Source organism: Melanaphis sacchari, unplaced genomic scaffold (genome assembly GCF_002803265.2).
Source record: "Melanaphis sacchari strain LSU unplaced genomic scaffold, SCAv2.0 Contig1_pilon_pilon, whole genome shotgun sequence".
Lineage (NCBI taxonomy): Eukaryota > Metazoa > Arthropoda > Insecta > Hemiptera > Aphididae > Melanaphis > Melanaphis sacchari.
Window position 1 is genome coordinate 2628783 of NW_020270976.1, and position 19732 is coordinate 2648514.

At 29.7% G+C, this 19732-nt stretch overlaps 1 protein-coding gene across 3 annotated transcripts in view; it reads left to right on the plus strand.

Moving 5' to 3' along the window:
* The first annotated feature begins 418 nt into the window (after positions 1-418).
* LOC112593337 (synaptotagmin 1) overlaps positions 419-19732 on the plus strand; it is a 37823-nt gene continuing 18509 nt past the window's right edge. Inside the window, exon 1 of one of the 3 annotated variants that reach the window (XM_025337724.1) lies at positions 419-1004. The gene's annotated coding sequence lies outside the window, so the exon portion shown is untranslated. Of the gene's footprint in view, positions 1005-3076; positions 3402-19732 lie in introns of those variants that run through there. The other 2 variants (XM_025337722.1, XM_025337723.1) reach the window with 2 other exon arrangements.

Sequence of the window (19732 nt, forward strand, 5' to 3'; positions counted from 1 at the left end):
CGTCGACCAGAGACTTAGCGTCTCGCAACTGCTGGTGGCGTGGGCCGGTATCTACGTGCTGCTGGCAGAGGGATGGGCATGGCGCGGGGAAGAATAAAAACTCATACACACACACACACTCACACTCACACACACACTCACACGCACACACACGCAGTTTTCGAAGGCGGCGGTAAACGTGTAGGCGAATGGCGTGGTTGAGGCGGATGGCGAGGGGTGTTTTACGAACGGGGTAGTCGGGGGTGCGTGGTCGTGGCTGATGGACGGGAGTGTGAAAATGCGTGGGGGTTCAGGGGGTCAGGGGCGTAAGACTTTCTACGGCGGTGGGCGCGCAGACCTATCGCGTGCGCCGACCGTTGCGCGTACACGGCGGCGTTTCCTTTATCGATCGCGCGCGCGCCAGGCGGCCGACCGCTCCGCTGGTCCAGTCTCTCACGGTCGTCGCCATATTGCGACGAGCTTTACACGCCGTCAAACCGCGACGTGCCCCCCGCCCCTGCGGACTATACCACACCAACTCCGACGACTCCGACTTGGACTGTACAGGCACACGCACGGACGCCGCGACGGCAATGGACTGAAAAACGGAGCGACCGGAGACACGCCACCATCGCTGCTATCCTGTCTGTCTGTCGCCCACTGCAAGTCGTAACGGTTTACGGACGGATCGCTGTCGGCACGGACGCCGCCGCACACCGAGAGAGGTCCACCGCGCACGTCCTGCAGGGACGGACCCATTATTAGTAGTTAGTGGCGGTGTACGCGAGGGCCGTGCGCGCGCGGTTCGTCATTGAGTGAGACACTGTATCCGTCTTACGTGTGTGCGGATCGGGTCGGGAAACACACGACGTGCGTACGTATACGCCTTAGATCACAACCTACCTCCATACACACAGTCGCACGGGACCACCGACCTCCGCGAGAGTCCATCGCGCCGCGGGAAAATCGAGCGGGGCTCGGGCGACGACGCACACGGCCGTTGAAAATTGGACACGACAACGCGGGTAAGTCATCCCGGTCACGGCGATCGTGGCGATCTAGTCATCGTGTACATATAATATATCGTGACGTTAGTGTGTGTCTATAAGTGTGTGTGTGTGTGTGTTTGTGTGTGATAGTGAGTCGTTTTGAAGGCGCGTGCTGAAGCGCGTGTTTACTCACGAATAATATAATATCGTGTACCTATAGTCGCGGAGTATGACCCATTTATTGCGTTTACCTCGTCGCCCAACCACGCGAAACGCATGGAGGGGCTGAGAACGACGAAATCTATTGATTTTTCACGAGTGCATTGAGAGTGGTATAATATATGCAAAAAAAAAAAAAAAAAAATGAGGAAAACAGAAAATTTTCCCTCTTGTTAAAAAAAATGCTACGCGTACAAATGGATAAATACTGTTACAATACCTCCTCGTTAACATTTTTGTCACATTATTTCGTCTCGTCGACACAACCGTGACCGCTGATGCGATTCCCGTGGCCGCAACGCCACGCCACGCTAGAGTAAGGCACACCCCTAGAATGTAGGTCACGCACGAGGTCAAACGCGGGTTAATGTTTGTTGGTGGTAGCGCATAATTGGCGGTGGCTATGATGCGTTAGATTCGAGGGAGAAAAAGTGGTTGTATACGTGTATACGAGAAACGTTTGAATTTATGGTGGTGGAAGTGATCAGAACGTTTCCGCGTCAAAAAACCCGATGCCATAATATTAATTGTATACATGAGTAGGTAAATATCAGTTGCGTGTATCGAGTTTTTATATTATAATAATTGTTGTTGAAACGATGAAATCCACATTACCTAAATGGACAACAACAATAATTATGGTATAAAATATGTACTTTATACCACAAGTTTATACGTAGATATATTTTCCTTTTTCGTTCCACGAATTCTCCATTTAATAGCTAATGTTTTCACGGTAACCTGCTAATTTTGACAAGGCTTATTCACTAATAATGAGGATCTTTACTCTATGATTATTTGGCTGCTTGTGATATCCGTGATTTTGCAGTTGTACTTTTATTTTACTTGGTGCTACAAAATCTAAACATATTAGGCGTGTACATTTTCTGTTTTGACCATGCCCATTTGTTTACAAATAATATATGCTTATCTACTTTAAAAGTGTGCACACACATACTTATATAGTTATATAATGTTATATACATTTATTACACACATGCATGCATGCATACCTACATACATACATATAGGCGTGTGCAATTGACTGCGTAGGATAGAATAGGTTACTATTTTCAAAAAAAGTCACCTCACCGAACGACGATCGAGAAAAATGATACATTCTTTAAATAATAGTAATATATTATACTATTACAACAAGTACGTTCTAGTCTTTCACCTTTCTGTTTCCGTATTTTTGTACATATTTACATATAATAATTGATTAGTATTACTGTTAAAATAAAAACACTTTCAATTTCTCTGCCAAAAGTTATTACACCTGACCATAATATGCTATAATAGTACAATTCTATTTACAATATTAATGAAAAAACCTCGTTACTATTGAATGTAACAGTATACAATAAAAATGCATAAACATAAATTTCTATAAGCGTTTATCCTACTGGGTTTTTGCGGAGAGGAATCAGCGGGATGAGTTTTGTTTCTACATAGGTACTTGAAAGAAATCAGTACTTGGACACCTAAAACTCAACAACTTAAACTCTGAGGTACAATAATTTTTCTCCGCCTCCAGGCGAATTGCATTAATCTTCTCTGCCAAAATATCATAAAATATGTGTCACAATATAATATTAATGATACATTGATTATGGTCGTCGCTAATATGAACGTACCGCACAGTCAGTAGCGATAGCTGTTAGGCATAAAATATTATATATATACGCCCGTGTAGTGTATGTATTTAATATATTATTGTGATGTTCGCTTTTTTCTCTCTTTTTTTTTTTTTTTGTTTGTTGTCGCTGCGATTCGGCCGCGTGTGTGCAAAACACAAAATGTCGATCGATCGGCAGTCGTCGCCGTCGTCGTCGCTACCGCCGCCGCCACTGCCGCCTCTGCCGTTGCTACAATATACCGAGTGAAGTGTTGTTCCAGACGGTGTCGGTATTGCTGTGCCGTCGCGGTCGGTTATTATCATGTTATTAAATTAGTCGCATTAGATGCTGTGAAATACAATTGTAAATTGTTTTGCCGTCATAATATTATTTTCTAGTAGTTAAAACATAACGTCAACGTCGTAATACCAGTAATAACATAACATTAAAGTCATACTTAAGCTAACCAATAACTTTAACCACAAAATATATAAATAATTTATATAGTGATAAGCTTTGCACGGCGTGCATTCGATTTTTTGCGGACAGAAATCGACCGGATGAGCGAGCGACGACGAGTTTGAGAAAAATAAAGGTAAACGCGCGAATCCAACGAACTGCGTGGTTGTTCGTCTGTTTTGATGGTTTGCACACTTTGAGTACAATAATACATAATATAATATACAACATAGATTATTATACTTAGACGACTGTTTGAAAGAATGTGTCGTGATAACGGAAGCCCACGATTATTGGCAATATGTATGATTATGTATATCCAGGGATGAATGGGGATTTCAGACTTACCTGGGGATACTAATATTTAGCGAACTACATAGCCCATATTTGAGGAGAATACTATGAACGTGAAGAGAAAATATAAAGCACTAGGCAATAATAATAGGCCACAATTTTACTGTATTTATCATAATATTCAAATAGAAGTCCTCTTTACCCAAACTACTGTAACAATATTTATCAAATTACTTGTCTAAATTAGTGCCATTATATGTAATATTTATTTGTATTACAGTAGTATTATATTATATCATGATATATATATCAATATAACAAACTCAGTTTTAATATAATGTGAAACCTTTATATAAAAACCACAATATTATACAGATATTTATCACTATTTAATAGTTGTTATATAATACATCACTTGCAGTACTTGTGGATTGATATATTTACATATTTTTCTATTCAAAATTGAATTTAATGTATATTTATTTCATTATTCATAATAAAAAACAAATAAAAATGTGTAGGTACATTCTAAGTTATTGAGCATATTTTATAATATTTTATAAATACTTTTACAGCAGCATTTTGTTTAAAAATCAAGAAAAAATTACTGAAATATTTAAATTAATATTAATAAATCAAAAAGATACAAAAAGTATGATCAGGACGTTGTTCCTGCTAAGTATACAGTATTTACATACATATTTAAACTCTCAAAAAACAAGTTTTTGCGTACGTGGCTCATTTAAAAAATTGTATTAAAAAAATGTGTCCACACTCACTCATACAAACTTTACTTTCTTTTCTTACTGTATTTCATCATCTTCTCCGCAACTACTGAAAAATGCAGAAACTAACTTTTAAAAGTACCACACATTTATATATCAATCTGAAGAGGTGTTGCATGTAACTTTAAATTATTGATAATTTTTCTTTATTCCTCCCTTTTTCCAGAATCTTTAAAAACCGATTAATATTCATTAATTTCATAATCTCAAATCTAAAGTATTTAACCCATAAATTAAATACATTATTGTTGATTATGATGGTAATTTTTTATATTATTGCATATTTGTAGCTTAAATTTTAAGCTTTAAACTCTCTTACCTACTTAATGATGCGTATTATGAAAAAAAAAAAAAATTAATATTAATATTTCATTGGCACATTGCATATTTTAAGAAATTACGTAATGTAGGTATGCACTTATTTCGCTGTATTTTAATTAATTCTCCAGTTCAGCTATAGTAATATACAACACACGTTATCGAACATCATTTTATTTTCATGAAATTCAGCATCATCGGTCATTAAGTAATAGGCAGAGGTGTAGAGTTACAAAATGTAATTATATTTAACATTCTTACATACTATACATATAAACATATATGTAACCTAACCCTACAGACCATAGTGGTTAAATATTAATGCTGATGCAGAGAAACAGCTAATCGAAGATTAATTTTATGTCAAATCATAATATAGTATAGTATTAAAATTAAGCTGTACAAAATCAATTTAAAATAATATAGGTATCTAAATAATTTATTGGGACAAGATAAACGATCGTGCAAGGTTTGACATACGAACGTGAGATACTATAAACAGGGTTAACTAAGTGCAGTGCCGTCCTGAGGGCAGAGCATACGGGGCACTCGCGCGTCGTCCATGGCTTCGCATACCAATATACAATATCGTGTAAATAAAAATATTTCCAGACATTTTAGCAATGACTTAGTATTTAAATATGTTTCAGATAATATCAATGTTAATGAAGTAAAAAGAAAAAAAAAGTTTTTACAACAAACTAATATTATTAAAATACTTTAATAGTATGTGTTAAATTTCATAGCAATTTAAATAATCTATTTATAATCTTTTAAATGTAAATAACGCATACATTTGTAGATAACAAAAGAAGATTATTAGATCAAGTATGTAATGGGTAGGTGGTACTCGAGTACCTATAAAAAGATTAAAAACCGCTATTCTAATATACCTATGGATTTCGATATTGTATTGTAAGTCTAGGGGCCACGAATTCTAAAGATGCCCAGTGCTTCTTAAAACAACCCTGGGAACGGCACTGACTTGGAGACAATAGTCTATTCCCTTGCAAAAAGCCTTATCTCCATACATAAAAGCCACACTATCAGTCGGTAATAAAAATTATTAAGCATTTATATTATTTCCAAATTATTTTTTTATTATTGACAACTCACTAATTGTAATACAATAGATATGTTGTTACAATATAATATAAATTAGTCTCGGTTAGTTAATAATAATTGGTTATAGAACAAATGGGTTTCATCCAAGATTTATTTATGGGCTTAAAGTCGCACCGTCTCCCAAGTACTGACCAAACACGACACTGAATAATCAAACAAAAACATTTTTCACCAAACCCGGCCCTAATACTAAATACACTATTACAAGAACAACACAAACATCTATAATATTTTATAGATATAAATGTAATGTAAGTATAAGTAAACATGGTGCAAACAAATTAATCGTGCTAACTGTTTGTTTTCCGAAGACGAAATGGCTACACCGCGGTACTTATGCGGGTTTCTCGTTGTTGACACTACGTGATGTTTAAATACTGCAACCATGAGGCTTAATATTTATATATGTAATATGACAATACAATTTAGGTATAACGATAGTAATAATTTAGTGTTCTAGCGTGACGTGTCTATTATACAGCTAATATTTTACAAGCCTTAATATTATACGTATACCACGTTGTATAAAACGGAAACAGTATACTCACACCTATCTACACCTAGATGGTAATGCAATAACTTCTATACATATTAGATTATAATATATAACACTAAAGTCATAGAGAACAAAGTAATAAATTATACTATTTTAATATTTATATTATAACATAAATCACACAAAATGCAAATTCCATTAAAAATAGATACGCGATTATAACATAATATTCTCTTTTATATTTGTACTTAAATCATTCACGGAATATTTCCGTTGAATATGCACTGTTATAATTAATATAAAATTCTCATACTACAATAATTACCCAAATCCAATATATTGATTTAACTTTTTCTATATCCGATAATTGAGCCGCAACACTCAAAATAAAATAAGTTAAAATATGAAACGCGTTATCAGGGCCAGATGACTAGACCGATTTGCGGAACCGATTAAAAACCGTCAGGAAGCGACCGCAACGTGTTGCGGTCGCTTCCTGACGGATGCGTTTCGGGATGTAAAGCACAACACATGCAATTCAGTTTATCCGATCACACTTGCGTGGATTATCAGTGACCGAAATTAAAAATTTTATGAATAATTAATAATTATTTTTAAGTTTTTATTATTAAAAACTTGAAATATAATTGTAATATACATTTATGTATTATTATATTTTATTTATATTACAGATGTATATTATTATTTATTAGTATAATTAGTTGATACAGTTGATACATGTTTTAAATAAGAATAAATAATTCTAATTAACACGACCTTTTTTGTTATTTTTACTTATAATATTAGATACATTTCGTTAAAATCAAAAATCAGTTTAAAATTAAAATTTCAAATTAAAAACGATTCTTGAGCTTTTTAATTGGATTCAGTTACCGATAAAAACGCACAGAATGATCGGGATAGTATTTTTCGGTTGCCAACAAAACGCATAGTATGATCTAAGCCTAAGACTCGAGTTTATAAATCTAAATTAGAAGAAAACTATATTTTTTCAGAAAAAATACTATTATAATTTTAGTACCTAATAGATTTAAAAATAATGAAATTTTATTATATTTTTAATTTATGAATTTTAAAACGTATGAACTAATAAATATTTAAAGTTTCTACAGCCTATAGCCCCCTCCTCCTTTGAATTCGAGTCTTTATTATTTATAATAAAAAAATAAGCATACCCTACATGAGCTCTAAACTTTGGATATCTTACCTTAACTTAACGATGACCATGCCACGTTTTTCTGTACTCTACTATGATGTAAAAATAGAACGTTATTGGTTCTTTACCATAATAAAATTCAATTTTCCAGTGATTTCAATGCTCATTGTTAAAACATATTTATTTCTTAGTGTCCATATAAATCTATGAAACAAATCATAGAATACATTCGACGCAATTTTACATACGATTCATTTGCTTTCGATATTCTAGAAGTTTTCTATGCATTTTATATATATCCATGTATTTACATCAAGATAATACTAATATTATGCGAACATCGGAACATATAGTAGGTACCTATTTATAAGCTTAATGTAACGTATTTCATTATGCAAATCTGCCTCATGTATAGTACATATATTCATTACATATTACACAGTTTATGATAGACATGTTAATCTTGTAATGTATAAGAATATTATCATTATCATAACTGGAAAATCGGTTCTAAGCACGATTAAAGATATCTTTAATCGTGATTCTTAGAAAAATATTATTCTGTCAAATGCAATTAATTATAATATACCCCGAGAATGAAGAAATATATATGCATAACACTAACTCTCGATTTAATTCGCATTGTTCTTGCACTCTCCGTGGCAGTAATATGGTTGATGGTTAACTACATTCCCAATTTATAGAGTTACAAATCTGATCCTGTAATCTGTTTACTCATTTTTAGAGTGTGCTTTGAAAAACAATTAAAAAATTTAATTTTTTAAAATTAAAAATAAAAATTTTTTTTATTAAAAAAACTTTTGTTTATATTCGTGTTCCTATCCAAAAAATAGTAAATATGTGTTAATTGTTAATAGTTTAACATATAATTACTTTTATAGGAAATTTGACATAATTTAATGTTTAATGTGTAATGCATATTTTTAAATCTCCCATATTGTTATATTTTCCTTCGCTCAGTACAAATCACACTCTTATCCAAAGTAGCGATTTATCAATGCATCTTCTTTATAATGGTTGTTGGGACATGACAGTATTTCCTAATATGTATTATCTCCCTCCCTCACCCAAAAAAAAAAAGATAATGTGACACATAAACATTATAATATATACGTTTTGGTTCTAAAATGTCACCCAGATCACATAAAATATCTAAATAGCTTGCCGTATGATAATACTATATACTTAACCATCTGTACTTACATAATATATTTGTTGTCAGAATAAAATATAACACAGATACCTTAACCTATTTAGTTTTTAACATTAACGAAACCTTATTAAACATGGTACTATAACACTTCTGAAAGATATAACTATTATTCAACAAGCAGTAATTTAACGAATGGCAATTTATATCATAAACTACTAGCATACATACATTAAAATATAATATGATATTAAAAAAATTTTAAATTATTAATACTAACGTAACAGCAGTATTTTAATATTATCATACTAGAAAATCATCTTCTCAGAATCCATAATATATAATATAGTAATATGTTGACGATTGTTATGCGCTAATGCATATATTACATTTCTAATCGTTACATTTTTTATTTTTTTTTTAATATTAATTTCATTAGATAGTTATTTCCATTTATTTTAAAAGTCAATAAAGTAATAAATGTAATAAAGAAATGAACATCAATCGTTTGAATGTAAAAGTGAGAAAAAAAATTAAATACTTGATAAAAATAAATCAAGGAAATCCATAAAAGAAAGCACTAATTTAATAATTATAAATATATAATAATATATAATATATAATTTAAAGAATTAATAGTAAATTAAAATACAAAAATACCAGTACCAACTTATTTCAGTAATTCGTAGAGTACGAATATGACACGTGTGATTATATAAAACGCTAACCGATGTGATTACTGATTTATTATTCCAATGACATTTAATATTTAATTGTATGATGTGAACGATAATACACATTTAAAATTTAATCAGCTGGTTGCGATCAAAATATTACGGATTACACGCATAGCGTACACGAAATTTAAAATTACATAAAACATGTTCACCCCTTCAAATAGACACACTATCTTTATATACCACTAATAATGTACGAGTATATAATATCACATAAACGCGGATGGACGACAAAACAGCCGTAATAAATTACATTATAATAAATTAATAACATATTTTAGAGATTTCCGTTTAAATCAAACCACCGATGACCAATATTTGGACAAACCTATAAGTAATAATAAATTTAAAAATTTTATGAATTTTTTTTTTTTAGTTTATACGGAAATTTCTACCCTGCCAGAATAATGCAGGTAGATTGTACACGCTGCCGCGTGTATAGAAATATCAGCTCGATAAGAGCATCTGAAGCCAAAAGGGCACTCGTCGAACTAAGAGTATACCATATAATATATAGAATACATATATACGTTTATAAAACAATGGGATATGGTATCACTTGCTACAACAAGAGGGTCCAAGTGTAATATTCCCCACGCGGTATGAGAACAACACATACACACACATTGGTTTTTATCACACTCCAAACCATCCCATCTCCGTAAAAAAAACACACACACGTCAAATTTAATATTTACGTGTGTGCTATATCGATGTGGCGTATTTTTCAACTAATTGGTTGATCCTTCAGTGGCGAGAGTATATGTGAAAATGTGCTCGGCAAAATTCGATATAATTAAAACGTCAGATTTTAATTATTATTCATCTATATGTAGGTACATACAGGATAATAATAATATACGATGACGATAATATTATATTGTATACAAAGTTCGGTTCATGCCACGGAGAGTAGTGCAGACGTCGAATACAAGATATTCGCCTCAGGGTTCTAGTAGATTGTTCATATTACAAATTTACATTATTACTCAATTCGCGGGAATAACCGTTCATTAATGTAAGCCAATAAATGTGTGCACATGGCCGGTAGCGATGTCGTTATTTCCTGGCCCGTTTTCTTGACTGAACGACTGTTACGGCCCTGGGCGCGGTATTCCACGTGCGCGCACGCCTGTACCAGCAACGCTGTAGTTGAGAGTTTAATTGAAAAATCGACCGAGAAAATCGATGTAATAATATTATCACATATATGTATTAGATACAGAGAATGAAAGTGCACGCGTTGGTTTGCACGTTACTGTGTTAGAAATAAGAAAGAGAGACGGAAACTGCGGAAACGTGAGCCCTCATTACTCACTGGCAACGTGACATATCGTTTATATTCATCATAATATAACATCTATGATATAATAACAATAACCGTGTTGTCCGTCTAGCTGTCCTACATCCTTAGACAACTGAATTTTAAACTACCTATACTAGTCCTAATTCACCATAAAAGTGTTTTGAAAATCCCAAACTCAAATCTTTCATTTTTTAAATCCTATAAAACTGATGAGTGATGACATTAAATCATACTAACCAGGCTCAGATCTCGAGTGATCTAAATACTGATGATTTTAAATCTCTTAGTCTATAGGTATTCGGTGAAACTGAAAAGTAAAATCTTTGTCAGCGAAAATAACTAGGTGAATTACGCGAACTTGAATAAAACAACCAACACTTTTCCACCACCCGACACAACTACTTGCTACCTAATACGCATTTTGGCATGAAAGCTGAGAGGTATACTCGTATGGTTGTTTTTTTATCAAGAAATCAGGATTTGATGACGTTTTTTGTTGCATGTGTATAATAATAAGATAATGATAATACTCGTATTAATCATATGATATAGTCGGGCACTACGATAACGAAAATGTATAATAGGAATTAGGAAATCGAACGGATTTTTTTTTTTTTTAATATCTCGTTGAAGGCGTCCTTTTACATATAATATAACCATTTAATGTATTATTTTGTCATTGTGATGTCTGTCATAGGAAAAAACAGTGCAATAGAAAAAAATCGACGACCACGCGAAATGCGATATGCTATAATATAGTGTATTTAATATTTATGCTATGTAAGCGTAGTGAGAAGTGGACAGTTATTATTTTTTTTATCATTATTAAAAAATCCGGCATGTTATTATTTGTATAATAAACTGGATAGCAATAATATTTTCAATAAATTTAAATTTAAATTATGCTTACGGTGTTCTATTTTATTCTAATATCATTATACGATGGCTAATATTATTAGGATCATCACGAGAAGCAATCAAATATCTACCGAACTAAAGTGCATTACTAGATTTCAAACAATCAATAATTTGTATTAATGCTTACCATTTATACATCGTGTTTTTTCCAAAATCATATAATTTTATTGAAGATGATGTATTATTATTATCAAACACACATATGATTCAGAGAAACTAATAAAACTAAATATTTTACTATATCGATTGATGTTTATGTATACGAGTATCATTAAGGATTAAGTAGAAAATTAAGTATTATTGTGACACATTGATTCTGAAAGACAGGTTCTTTTTTTTCACAAAGCCTTCGTCGACAATAAAATATTATAATTTTATACCACCTGTATGATATTTATCGATTTGTTTTACAATTATGTCGGTACAATTCGATAATACACAGAGTGATTCACGAAGTATGTTCAATTTATTTTTTTTTCTTTAGCAATAAATTTATAATCCTGAAACTTGGAATTCTTAAGTATAGATATAATTAAAGACCATTAATACAATATTTAATGAGTACTCTATGGTAACATGAACTCATTTTTCTCAAATGAGAATCAAGTATTTTCGCTGTATATGTGTATTGTGTATATTATAAATCAAATTTTTTTTTTTTTTTGACATTTTGACTTTATTATAATCCAGTACTTGATATAACTTGGACAATTTTTATAAAATATAAAATATTAACATTTTAATATTAATTACTTTAATTTTAACATCAATATACCCGCAATATTTTCCTTATCTATTTTTTTTAGAATACAGTTAAGTAACTTAAAAACTAACGTTAGAATTTTGATTTGGGTACATCGAAATTTTTATAAAAATCAATTACTTAACAATTTTTAAGAAAAAAGGCTAATTTTTTCTCGTTTTAAAAAGAATAAAATGATATCATCACAGGAGACTTCTTTAAATGGTATTCAAAAAAATCTAAGTAATAAAAACTATATAATTTTAATATATTTGAACATACAGATAATATAATATAAATTTAAGTTTTAAAAATCAGAATTTTAATAAATTAATTATTCAACGAAAAAATAGGGCATTTATGCAGTGTAAATTTAACACATATTTATGTGTAACTACATTTAATTCGTCCGACAATTTCATTACTTGAGGTTTTTTCACGTTATTTTAATCGATACACTCCTAGAAATAAAAACGAATAGTATTATATGTATTCAGGTGTACTGTACACACAATTTAATCAACTTAAGACCCCCGCACAACGTTAATAATTCATGATCCCTTCGTATTTCCACACATAATTTATATATATATGTATTTCCTACCTTGATCGTTTAACAGTAAAAAAGCTTTTTAAATAAATATTATTTTTTTTTATTCTTTTGCTCAAAATCAATTTTATAAGTTACTTAAATAGTAATGCTAAGCACAATTTAAAAAAAATAAACTGTAATAAGTATATTTTCATTATTTAGTAAGTATGAATATAAAGTACTTTATAAGTATAAAATGTTTATACTTTAATGAACTGACATTACTCAGATTAAACTCCAAGCATCAAATTCTAAAGGCAAACAAACTTTTGAAATCTTTAGTTAAATCATTAATTTTTGTTATTAATGTATATATTTAAAAAATGTAAAAACATAAAATTAAGATGAATATTTGATAATATAAATAACCTTTTCCATTAAATATAATAATTAAAAAATTAAAATGTAGAAAACGAAGTGTAATTTTATTTTACTTCAATAACTAAATAAATAATGTTATGGTCATTAATAAAATGTTAATATTATTTTTTTTCTTTACTCAACCATCATTTGGTTAAATCGTATAACATATATTATAAATATAAAATAACCTATGGCAATTAAACATGGTAAAAGGATGTGAGAGATGAGAATGATGAAGGGATACCTTGTAGTACATATTATACTTTCTCTAACGAAGTTTTTCGAAGCAATCAATATAGAAAACTATATAGATTAAGGTAAACAACAAATTATTCTTTTACTTTAACTGCTTTGACTAGAATGTTTAAATTGGTACTTAAACAATTATTAGGTACTAACAAACACTGAGTATTTTCTTAAATTGAATTTGTACAAACTAATTCTTTAAGGTCCTTATTACTCGATGATGTGCATTAACAAGGTTAAGTTTGAGTATTTATGAGTTCTACATATTATCTAGGTACTTATTTTCTTTTGACAACATTTACGTCAAACAATCATTGAACCATGTTTCATTATCATGCGATAACATTTTAATTTAATACAATACTTTATTTGGAAAATGTTCTAATATTTTCTTAAAACCGTAAAACTTATCAAGTTTTCCTAAAAATAAACTGAAAAATAATTTTTCTGCCATGATTTTTCATTTTCCATTTTATATTTTAATTATTTTTCATAACATGGTTGAGGAGTTTAAAAGTAATTTGATATTGCAGTGCAATTTAGGAATTCAATTCAATCATTTAAAAATATCATTTAAAAATCGAAATTCATTAGTTCTAATAATGCTTGTTATTTTCCAATCCTCGCCATTATTCACTCTCCCACGTACCAATATATATATAATGATGTAATAGTCACGTAGTAAATTAAAAATTAAAGTCAATTAATTTTATTTATTAAAGTACACATTTACGATATCATTTTTATTGTAATAGACCACTTAATTGAGTCCAAATAATTGATAATATTATGTCTATATATTATCACTTTTATCAAACAATATTTCATTTGATTAAGTTATATTATATGTATTCATCTAAAATATTTAATATAAAAAACAATTCTCCTTCAGTTCACAGTTAAACATATAAATAAAAAGTTAATATATTATATTTATGTTGTACTATACACGCAAATTTATACGATGTATATTGTATATATTGTATAAAATCATAACAATGGTTCACTAGTAAATATTATATTTTCCGTTAAAATATTGAAATAATTTAACAATTAATTCGAAAAAATGTAACCATGACCTTTATACGAAAATTGCTACATAATAAATTGTAATATATATTATACTGATATGCATTGTAAACTCTTGCGTATAAAAACGACGAAATACACTTTTTTTAATTAAATGTTATGTCACAAACATATACGATATTATAAACCCAAGAGCATCCAATATCAGTTTATAAAGGAGAGCTATAGGAGAAGGTTATAATATTTTTATTACGAAATAATACCGTATTTTTTAGGATAATTAAATAAAGCAAATTAAAATAATATAATTTTAATTTTCAAAATGTCTATAATTCTAATACTTATTGGTTTAACACACTAGGAAGAATCTATTAAAATACGGACAAACACTTTAAATCTAAAGCAATTTTTTTTACAAATAAAAATCATCATGTAACAAACAAAATAACTTATTTAAAACTAAAAACTTATCCCTAATGCTTGATACAACTGTATTTATTTAACATTAAAATACGTGTAAATTTAATAAAGAAAATGACAACCATAGGTAAACCGGTAAACTTCCAGTAAACTATACAATCAAATAATCTCTATTAAGACATTAATAAGATTCAATAATCTAAATCTAATTATATGAATTTAATTCACGAATAAAACGATTAATAACAGAATACTTATTATACAAATAGGTTTATTTTTATAATTTTGGTCTAATTATTATTTAATAAAGGGCATTAAGCGCCATAAAATAGCTAATACCTAAAGTTTTATTTATTTTTATATCATACTTAATATGAAAAACAATAAAATTGCATGAATAAAATTAGACTTCAAGATGAGATCAGTGCACAAAAAATTAATTGTCACCGCAAATAATGGAAATCGAGCGTGTCTTTCGAATAATTACCCCAATCGCGCGTCCGAGTGGACTAAATTCATACAGTATAATTAACATATTAAGTGAACATATTATAAAATACACACATAACGTGTTTATCTAACGTTCGGTCATGTGTGATATTGCAATATCACCATAGAATAATGTTTTTGAAACTAAATTTGTCTCTATTATAATAATTATACTGTATATTTATATATTTTTCAAACTTTTCAGCTGTATCATATTATATTTCATTTAGTATCAAAAATTTACATTTATACACAAAATTAAAATATAAATACGCAAATATTAAAATTAGTACAGTACAATAATATAGCTGCACATATAAATTAAAAAATAAACGTGCAACACAGGTCGTAAATCATACACATTCTAATGTGTTGTATTAACTTCGATTTTCTGGTCATGGAAAAAGTTTTAAATTTTGTAAATTATAGTTGATAAGCATAATAGAATTATTAGCCAAGGAAGTGGGTAAATAGTATCAACCGTTTTTACTGGAGAGTAATAATAAATCAAAAAACGATGATGAACACAGCTCGGTTTACGTAAAAAAATTCAATGCTCACTAAGTTTTCATACACATTTTTTTAAAAGATGTTTTCCAATTGTTGTATTCAATTTTTGTGATAAAAACTGAAAACAGCGAACGATTCTACTCTAAAACGCCATTAGAACTCTATTTTAAATCTATAATTGTACTGTATGAAATAAACATGCATTTAGCTACACTGAAAAGCTTTTTCCGTAAATAAAACAACAATTATAAGAAAAACTTAATCTAGGAGAATTACATCAATATGTTTTAATACAAAAAGTGTGTGGAATGAATTTCCAAAATTTGTTCTAAAAAAAACACTCAATAAAAATCACAGATTTCACGAAATTACATATAAACATAGTATATAACTATATCTACACTGGACATTAGATAAAAAAATACTGCAGGATTGACAAAACGTTAATAATTTATCAACAATTTATATTTATTTGAAATATTAAAAAATTATATTTAAAATCATAATTATATTAATATATTTGACAGTCAATAATAATATAATAATGATAGATAATAAAATGCATAGTTTAAAGTATAATTGTATATGTCACATCTATATCGCGTAATTGTACGTTTCGCTAAATGAACAAAGTTTACATCCATTTCGCGAAATGGAAACGCTTATTTTCCACTTCGCGTAATTCCGGTATCTGGACAACATTTCACGAAATGCATACCTAAACTACACATAACGGAACTATTTCCGTCATACGGACTAACACTTAACGTAACAATATTTAATATTTATAGTAATATTTTTTTTATTGCATTGGACATAGTACAAAATTATAAATACTGATTATGAATATCATAATGAATTAATAATTATGAAAATTATGAATTATTATGAAAATTATTAACTATTACGTAATATAATGAAATATAAAAACTATGAATTCTGAACTATTTATATTTATTATTTGTTTAAACATAGAATAGAATTATTATATCGATAGTTGAATTTTATTAATTGGCCTTCAAACAAAGCACACTTTTCTGTTTGACATTTGCTTTTACAATAACGACTAAAAAAATCTTATCCTCCCGTTAATGAAGAAACGGTTTGTTTATTTTACTTTACATTTTTGTTGTTAATTTTAGGTGACGTGTTAACTGTTCAACTGTCTAAATTAGGATAAATATAATTAACCGATAATGTATTGGAAAAGTTTTCCAGAAAAATCCCGAAAGGCGAACATTAATCCCTGATTATATTAAGCTAACTTACAGTATATAATTTGTTTTTAAATATATTAATTCGTAATAATAATATTGATTGACTAATCAAAATATCTCTGTAAAAACTTGAACGGTCCGATGGGCTTGTATATTTATTAAATTTTATTAAAGTTTAAGAAATAAATAAACTGTTCCCGATAGTATTTGAGAAGGGTGTAGGGGTCAAAGCTCCGCACGGGTTTATGCGTTTACTCCAAGAAATAATTGTACAGTGCAAAATGTACGATATTTTAAGTGCTAACATAAAATCACTATAAAACTTTTATTCAATAAACATTCTTAACTTTACTGAGTTTTAAGAAGATTTTATAATGAAAATTTTCCAGTGCACCATCAAATCATGATTTTCATAATACGAATTCATATTAAAACGATTACATCAAAATATAACCGACATATATACATATATATTTATTTTGAAAGAATATAATTATTTCAACCTAACCTAACTCTAAGACAAAGATGGATCCGGTGTGTTTGTACTTTATATTTTATTCACACATTGTGATTGATCAACCGTGTTTCATGTATATATTATATGAAACGTGTAAGATTGTATTATATTTGATATTATTATAACACATAATAATGGTTAATAGTAATATAGGTAATAGACAATGGTTTTACTGACTATGAATATAATTATTAATACTAAACACTATGACAGAGACTACACGTGACTTAATTCCACGTTAACCTACACGCATACCCTAGTTATAGGTATGCGCATTTTAACGCTAAATATAAAAAATTGAATACATAGCTGTACCGAATTTCCCCTTACGTATTCCGTAATCGATTTTTGAGTTGACAGCGCGTCATACATAGAATGGTAAGTTTTAAACTTCTTCTTATGACGCGTGTACCAATATACTTATTTATTAGGTATTTTGAAGGAACGTTGCACCACAGGCCTATTTTCGTGAATAATTGGTATAATTTTTAAATGTTTTGACAGTTCTCGAAATATATGATTGACACATTTTTGTAGCTCTTAACCCTAAATATACAACTTTTCGACTTCTACCAACGAAAACCATAATAGTTTTACGCCTGTAATGTATTAAATGAACAATAATACATGTTGGTGGTTCCATTATTTAATATGATAGTTACCTATCAAAGAAGGCATTCGGTCAAATTTAGTCGTTTTCACTCCTAAACATGAACAAGTGAAGAACCATTTTTCAATAAACAAAATCCTACTATACGAGTATTGTGATCACAACACCACTAGACGATCACTGATATTGTATTTTCTAATTATGAAATTAATGATAATTGTATTTCTAAAACGTTGTGCTATAATACCACTGATCGTTTTATTCAATAATACAATATTTTTCTTCAATACTGTATTTAAAGAATTAAAAACTGTATTTGTACCTAGTACCTACGTAAATATTTTCTATTGCAAAATATGTAAAATAATAATTTATCAATCTTCAAAAATATTGACAAGCTCATTGAGTTATTCTTAAAATCAATATTGGTAAATACAATATATATATATTATCTTAAATAAATGTATAACCCCAATTATTCAAAACCTAAAAAAAAGGTTCTATATTTTATTACTGATAAATTATAATAAAACTAACGTTTTTTAGCAAGCACTTTTTAGAGTAGAAAAATAACTGACATTTAGATTTTAGATTTAGTGGGATTTCCGAGGAAACCTAAATATACATATTGGTAAATATTGCGTTCAGGCCTTTGCACCCCCTCCCAAAAAAATAAAATACAACTCTATAAATCTTTCACAGACGATGACGCAAGATAGATATATTATACAAACCGTCGTTATCTAAACGAACGAATAATATTTATAATATTGTTGTCGGTGGTAGTTGCTACTTCTATGAGGGGCGTGTTTGCATAATGTGTAATACTCAGTGCGCTTGCGGATGACGTCAAGGTTTAAAATACGCCACCACCGGTCAGGATTTTATCAATGGAAATAAAACTACGAGAGAGGTAGATGTATGAAAAGTGAGAGAGAGAATAACCAAGAGAGCAAAACAGCAAACCGCCCGCGCACAGTCACCACTTTCCGACCTTTCGTCGTCGCCGTAGCAACACACACTCGAACTAGAAAGTACGTGCCGGTTATATGCCTTCTCAATATCGTACTATTAAAAATGAATTTTCGACTTAAAAATATGAAATAATTATTAGTATAATTATTCTTCAAACTGCCTATATATTACGGTCTTACGTATATTGAGCGTAATAGCTAGGTACTCAGTACCTAGCGTAAATATTAGAAAAATGTTTGGTCATTAAAAAGGATTGACACTTAATATTTTCAATAAATACAAAAACAAAGTAAACAAATAAAAAACATCTTAATACTAAGCAGTGCCTACTTATTTTATAATATGATAATAATATAATGTTTGTTGAGTGGTCAAACATGTATGACTATACATGGAAATTAAATCAGACACTGGGGTAAGCTATATGACC